Genomic DNA, 8323 nt, shown 5'->3' with positions numbered 1-8323 from the left:
CCATCGTGGTCTCTGTGCTCATCGTATCATCATACATGCCGCCTCTTCTCGTCATTCTGCTCCTTGACCCTACGCAGGTAATAATTGTTTGTCTGATTCCATCTCGATATCAATTTTCTAAACGCCTACTGTTCCAAATGGCCTCTGTTATGTTATCGAGTTGCCAATTTCCATTAGCTGGTATGTTTTGGCACAACAGTTTGCACTCATCTTGCCTGTTCTCCTCTTTGTGTTCTCTCGATCTCAATATATGTTCTTCATATTCTGTTGAATGATGTTTGTTTTGAATTTTGATTTTTACTATGAAATTGAGGGTTAGCTTAATGCAGTTTATAATTGTTGATACAGAGCCTACGATGTGTTTATTTTTACTTTTTCCTGGTCCCCTTTATCTTACTAAACTATTCGCTTTTTATGTTTTTGATGAATCTTGATTTGTGGGAAGGATGAATTAATGTTGACAGAGTGGTTTTGTTTTTTTTTTTATGAACACCACCTGTTTGATAAATTTCCCCAATGAACAAGCAAAAGTACAATTGACTAATTCATCAATGGAATTAATAATCACACTCTGATACAACATGCAAACTAAGGCAGAGATGTTATCGGTTTTAGGAATAGGGAGGTGAAAATGGAAATAAATGGAAATGGATGTTTATGTTTCTATGATGACTATCTTTTCATGTTTGAAGTTGTTGGCATATGGGATTCTATACGTGCTAATGTTCGTGTTTCAAGTGTTGCAAGAAGGTCTACATGAGAGGCTTTACAGGTTTGGTTAGGTGTGGACACACCTGGATCAATGAAGGTTACTGACTGTGAGTGTCCATTTAGTATCTTATTTAGTTCCAGAACATGTTCATTTTTTTATAATGACGCTCCATTTTTGAAATGATTAATGACACAGTTAAATGTTGTAATTGTTTGACCTTGATTATAATGGATGATATTGATGAAGAAGAACAGGATGCAGAGGAAGAAGACAGGGTGGATAGTGATGATGAGAGACAAAAGAAGAAGAAAAGAAAGAAAAGGTAAAATCAATTTGACAAGCTTACATTTTGTAGTGAAATCAATTTGACAAGCTTACCTTTTGTTGTGAATGCATGGTTGCCTTTATTTCTCCATATTTACCCTTTTACCCTTTTAAACTGATATAATTTTGATTTTTTTTAAACTTTCCATATGAATCTGTCAGGAGAGTAAAAAATTTAAGTGACTAAAGAAAGCATCAACAAATTTATTTCTTCATTTTTTTAAACTTTCCATATGAACCTGTTGAATCCCCTACATGCCTTGTCCCTCTTCCTCAAGGATACAAGACCCCAATCAGGTAGCCTAGAAGCCGAGACCAGGTAAAAAAGTTTGACTTTTTTTATATTTTATTAAAAAAGTATGAATTCTTTTAGAAAACAGATACCAACATATTGGTATTTCAATATAAGGGCTGGTTGATTGATCGAAAGTTTCCAATGATATCAATGAAACTTATAACTAGTTTAATTGACCTGAAAAGTCAAACTTCTTAACGATTGGTGGATTTTCATTTTTTAACTCTGATTCTGATTGTATCATTAAGATATGGTACAATAACGTTCCACGCACAAAGTTGGCTGAGGTCAAAGGGCATCAAAATTGGGTCAAAGTTACAGGAGAATATCTTTCTTTTCCAGGGGGTGGAAATCAGTTCAAGAATGGTGCCCTTCATTATATCGATCATATCAAAAAAGTAAGCCCATGCTTCTTTCCTATTCTCCCATATATAAAAGGTTGTTATTGTAATTGTCAGTGAAAATAAGATTTTTTACTCGTTATATAATTGTAGTAACTCCCTGATATCAGATGGGGCAAAAGAACCCGTGTGATACTTGATGTTGGATGTGGAGTAGCTAGTTTTGGAGGGTATCTTTTTGATCGAGATGTATTTACAATGTCGTTTGCTCCGAAAGATGAGCATGAATCTCAAGTGCAATTTGCTCTTGAGAGGGGTATTCCTGCCATTTCAGCAGTCATGGGTACCTAAAGATTGCCCTTCCCTCGTAAAATCTTTGATGCCATTCACTGGGCTCGTTGCAGAGTCCCATGGCACATTGAAGGTGATTCTTCCATGCACTCTCTTTTTAAAGTCTCCGTTAGTTACACAATACACATTATACAATACACAGTATACTGTAAAAGTTGATATATATATATATATTTTCAGGTGGAAAACTTCTATTGGAGCTCAACCGTCTCTTACGACCTGGTGGGTATTTTATTTAGTCTGCTACTACAGTTTACACAAAAATTACAGAAGATGCTGAAATATGGAAAGGTATGTCTAAATTAACAAATTATATATAATCACATTGAATGTTTGATTAAATTGTAATGTGAAAACTTGTGGCAGCTATGTCTAAATTAACAAAGGCTATGTGCTGGGAGCTGGTGGTGATTTATAGTGACAAATTGAACCAAGTTGGTGCAGTAATATACAAAAAGCTAACTTCTAATGAATGTTATGACAACAGAAAACAAAATGATCCACCTATATGTGGAACCAATGATGATCCAGATGCAATCTGGTAAACTTTCTAGTTTTTCTTGACACAAAGTAAGATTCACTGCTACCTAACCTAATTGTGTTAATACATATACAGGAATGTAGAACTTGAAGCATGCATGCATAAAGTCCCAGTCGATGAATCAATTAGAGGAACAAAGTGGCCAAAAACATGGCCTCAGAGGTTGGAATCACCACCTTATTGGTTAAAAGCCACAGAATCTGGAGTTTATGGAAAATCAGCTCCTGAAAACTTCACTGCTGGCTATGAACATTGGAAACGTGTTGTGTCTAAGTCATATTTGAATGGTTTAGGAATTGATTGATCTTCTATCAGAAATATCATGGACATGAGATCCATCTATGGAGGGTAAGTAAATGAAGTCTTCTTGTCTTGATTCTTGTTATATTCTTATTGTTGTTGTTGTTAAATGTTTGTAGATTTGCTGCTGCATTGAAAGATCTAAATGTTTGGGTGATGAATGTGGTCCCACTTGATTCACCAGATACACTTCCAATTATATATGAACGTGGACTCTTTGGGATATATCATACCGGTGTGAATCATTCAATACTTACCCACGTTCATATGATCTTCTTCATGCTGATCATCTTTTTCAGATCTTAAAAAAAGGTATGCATCAATCATCAGTTTCTCTTCAATGTACTTTTGTGGAATTTTTTTAGCGTTCTATATTTTGTTTCTTGATGAAACTGATCGTGTGTTGGATATGGGATTTGAGCCTTAAATAAGAAAAATTGTGTAACATACAGACATGCCTCCACTTGCTGGAAGACAAACAATGCTTTTCAGTGCCACTTTTCCTAGAGAAATCCAGGTTTTTAATTTTATTTTATTAATTTGAATCATTTTAATATATAGTTTTTTAATTTTTATAATGTTCTTACATAGAGAGTCACATCTGATTTTCTTTCAAATTATATATTTCTAGCTATGGGACGCATTGGGTCAAGAAACTGATAACAGAAGCCACCTTATGGACCTTCTTCAAGCACGAATAGATAATGGATCTGGCAAGGTACACCTGTACACTTGTTATAATTTTTTTCATTTCAGTATTTTTAATGTAATATATTTTTTTTATTCAGCAACCTCTTACACTAGTTTTTGTCGAGACAAAAAAAGGAGCCGATTCACTTGACTATTGGCTATGTGGCAATTCGTTTCCCGCTACTACAATTCATGGACACAGAACACAAATCAATCAACTCCAAGCTAATTCTTGCTATTAAAAAGGTAATGTGTCACTTTTATCCCTCTTTTTATCCCACATCAACAAAAGCTTGATGACACTTGGAACTGTTATTAAAAAGCTTAGCGAAGGTGTTGAGAGTCAAGGGTAGATTCATGCTGATGAGACTAAAAGCAACCCTGCCACTGATTCCAATATCAAAACAGTAATGGAATCAGCCCTGTCATGCCGGTAATTAGTAGTGGGTGTTCATGCTTTGGGTGGAGTTCGAGAATGTGGAAGTATTCCTGGTATGGTTCATGTAGAGATCATCTTGCATATTTTGAAATTCATTTAGCAGCAATTAAATCTATCTATCTTATTGTGGTGCAGTTTTGATGTTACCAATGTTGAGCTAAGTAGTGAAGTCTCACAATCCATCTCTGGATTAGTTTTTAGTAGGTAATTATGTTTTCCTTCTCTACTTTTTCCCTCTTCTATTTCTATTTTTTCATTTTCTCATTGCAATTAGTCTATGCTCTTATTCCTTACTACTGTAAAACCATTATTTGGGTAAGTAGTTGGTTTTGTTATATCTTTTACTTGACACATGTAATCTGCTTAATGGTAATTTAGATCCATGTCTCCAGAATGACTTTTAGTGGCAGAGAACACTAGAAGCTGCTATTTCACTAGTGAACACACATGACAAGTGGAAGGCTAAAGTCATATATGGCAACATCGATAGGTAAAAAAGTTTTGTTTTTTTATGAATTTTTTGTGTTAATGTTGATTTGTAATTCAATAATTGATATTTGATACATGTCTTTTTGCAGCATGTTTGTACTTGTTCCAGGGTGTATTGCTCATGCTTTCTTCTTACTAAAAAGAGATATGTTGGTTACAGTTATGAGAAGCCTGATCAAGTCAAACCTTTCTTTGATGTTAAAGGTGTTGAAACTGTTTGCAGAGATACATGTGAAGATGTATCCAAAACCATGGAGTCTTCCTTAAAAACTATTTTGAAAATCAAGATATTAGTAAAGTGAAATCATACATGTACTAGAGAGAAAGATTGTGTAACTAAGCTTCTATGAAAAACAAAGGGTACAGATGGATGAAAAAGGAAGCAAGTTCCATGGAGATTCTGATGATAATAAAAGAGGAGGTTTATTGACATATATACCCTTTCTAACATACCAAATCTATAAAAAATAAAATCGGTTTATAAAATTTTGAACTTTTTGAGTATTGTTGCAGGGGTGGATAATCACAAAGGAGAGAAAAATGGCTAAAGCAAATCGATCAACTTCTGAAAAATTTGCTAGATTGGTAGGTTTAAAAGTAGAATGTCCTAATAAGACTTAATTTTAAAAGTAGAATGAAAATAACAAGTGATTTTGTGTTGTGTTTATAGGGTTGATGAAAGCGAATAGTTCTGGAGTTAGAAGAGGAAAAGAAAGCTCAAGCTGAAAGAGATAAGATGCTGCAAATGCAAGTGTTGCATTCTTCATTTCAATTGTTACTATGAAACACATAATGGATTAGATGAATGCAAATTTATATATTGTAAGAAATAGAATTGTATGATATTAAATTTTATGAAATGAATTGTCTTTTTTGTATATGGTATTTTATTTCTATTATGAGACATTAAATGCAAAATTAATTTAAAAATTAATAAACATATAAATATTTTTTTAAACATTTAAATTTACGATACGCAAAAATGTGTGTCATCTTCATTTATGACATGGCCTTTCTTGACAGGGATTTTAATGATACGCATTGCGTGTCATAAATGCGCGTCATCTATAGACGACGCGCAAAAGCGTGTCGTCTCTCGTTATGACAGGGCCTTCCTTGACGCGCATTTGCATGTCGTCTGAGCGTTTTACGACGCGTAATGAGCGTCGTAAAAGGCCTTTTTTCTAGTAGTGCATCCAACAACTGACATCCTCCACTTGTACTTTTTCTATCAAGAGTACATCCTCCCAAATCTGAATCTGAAAAAGCTTGAATGAAAAATCCTGATTTTGAAGGATACCATAATGCTAACGAAATTGTTCCCTTGAGATAACGAAAAATATTTTTCACTGCAGTCAAGTGTGGTTCTCTTGGATTTGCTTGATACCTAGCACAATGACATACAGAAAACATGATATCAGGTTGACTTGCAGTAAGATAAATCAATGAACCTATCACACTTATGTATAAAGTAAGATCAACAGCAGGTTTGTCTAACGAATGTGTCAGCCTTTTTCCATATGCCATTGGTACTCTTAACTTCGTGCTATTTTCAATGCCAAAATTTTCAAGCAAATTCCTGGTATATTTTTCCTGATTGATGAAAATTCCTTTTCTGCTTTGATGAATGTTTAAACCAAGAAAATTATTGATTTTACCCATCATGCTCATTTCGAGTTGGCTTTTAATGAAACTTTCGAATTCACTAGACAAAGCAAGGTCAACAGAGCCAAATAATATCATCGACATACATTTGAACAAGCATTAGATGATTCCCAACTTTCTTTCGAAATAATGTGGGATCAACTGATCCTTGTTTAAATTTCGATTGTTTAAAAAAATTGGTAAGAGTTGCATACCGGGCTCTTGGTGCTTGTTTTAACCCATATACAACCTTATCTAAAATGTAAACATGATCAGGATATTATTCATTAATAAAACCTGGAGGTTGTTCAACATAAACTGTTTCTTCAAGTTCTCCATTCAAAAATGCACATTTCACATACATTTGGTAAACATCAAAGTCTTTGTGAGCTGCATAAGCCAAAAATATTCAAACTTCCTCGAGTCTTGAGATAGGGGCGAAGTTTTCTTCATATTCTATTCCTTCTAGTTGTGAATAACCTTTTACTACAAGCGTAGCTTTATTTCGAACAATATTACCATCTTTGTCTGTTTTATTTTTGAAAATCCACTTTAATCCAACTATCGAAACATCTTTTGGCTTAGGGATTAGTCTCCAAACCTTGTTTCGATCAAATTTAACAAGTTCAGATTGCATAGCAACAACCAAGTCAGAGTGTTCCATTGCAATTTTCACTGACTTTGGTTCTATTTTCGAAATAAAAACAATAAACATGCAAAATTCTTGTTGAGTATCCAGTACCTCATTCTTTGCATGAATTTGAGCTCTAGTCAAAACACCATCTTGTGGATTCCTAATGACTTGTTCTTTTGGATGATTTCTTTTCCATTTTTCCAATGGTGGATATGCTGGATCAAAGTCCAATGGTGCATCTTCGTACATTTCACCATTTTCAGAACCTGTAACATAAAGATTATCATTTAGTTCATGAAATTCATCATTTTGATCAAGATTTATGTTTTCAGTATCATTATGCTCCCCCTCAACATAATTATCATTCTGATGCTCCCCCTCGAAACTTTCATTTATACTCCTATTCTCCCCCTTGAAATGATGCTCCCCCTCATCGTTGGAAGAAATATTCAAGTGCTTCCCCTCCACTTGTGCATCTAGCATAATTTCTCCATTAGCAGTAGTATCGGATGTGATTATCGAATCATCAGTATGTTTCAAAGATTCAGGAGTTTGATTATCAGTAGCATTTAATTCAGCATCAACAACCCTATCTGGAACACCAAAAATTAAATCATAATCAAAATCAGATGAATTACAACTTTCAGACTCATCATTTGATTCATTAAGAATTGGTTTTTGTTCGAAACATTGTTCAACTTGTTTCACATAATAATCATCAAAAGTGAGATTAAACGTCTCTTCAAATTTTCTTGTACATTTATTCAACACTTTGTATGCAACCGAATTAGGTGAATATCCCAAAAATATTCCTTCATCAGCCTTAGCTTGAAATTTCGAAAGATTATCTTTGAGATTCATGATAAAACACCTGCAACCAAAAACATGAAAGAATTTGACATTAGGTTTTCGGTTATTTATGATTTCATACGGAGTGATATTAAAAATACGTTGAATAAAGGATCGATTTTGGGTAAAAAATGTTGTCGAAACTGCTTTTACCATAGATATTGAGGAAGATTCGCATATGTTAACATTGTTCTTGCTGCTTCGCAAAGAGACCTATTCCTCCTTTCAACCACACCATTTTGTTGTGGTGTATATGCTGATGAGAAATTATACGAAATTCCTTTCTCAGTTAAGAACGAATCAAGCATATTATTTTTAAACTCGGAACCATTATCAATTTTGATTTTTCTAACTTTCTTCTTTAGACCCGTCTCAATTTTCTAAATAATTTCGATCATTGTTTGAGCGACTTCAGATTTTAACCTGAGAAAATACACCCAAGTGAATAGTGAAAAATCATCAACAATAACCAAAATGTACCGTTTCTTGTTGAGTGTTTCAACAGCTAAGGGTCCATAGAGGTCAATATGAAGAAGTTCCAACGGTCCAACAATTTTCGAATTTATGACAATTGGATGCCCTTTCCGATGCTGTTTTTCTTGTTCGCAAGCTGCACATAATGTATCATTATCAAACTTTAGAACCGGTAATCCACGAACAAGATCTTCTATGTAACGCCCGCAGATCCGGGCTAGTCAATTTAGAGGCAATAGG

General features: G+C 34.1%; 1 pseudogene; it reads left to right on the top strand.

Annotated features, from left to right (window-relative positions):
* Nucleotides 1–939: 939 nt before the first annotated feature.
* On the top strand, nucleotides 940–3796 carry LOC145076137 (putative methyltransferase PMT26; annotated as a pseudogene).
* Nucleotides 3797–8323: the final 4527 nt, after the last annotated feature.

This window comes from Lactuca serriola, chromosome 9, assembly GCF_051521515.1.
Source record: "Lactuca serriola cultivar US96UC23 chromosome 9, Lser_US96UC23_V15, whole genome shotgun sequence".
Classification (NCBI taxonomy): Eukaryota; Viridiplantae; Streptophyta; class Magnoliopsida; order Asterales; family Asteraceae; genus Lactuca; species Lactuca serriola.
The sequence above is the reverse complement of the archived record's forward strand: the minus strand, read 5'-3'. Positions and strand labels throughout refer to the sequence as shown.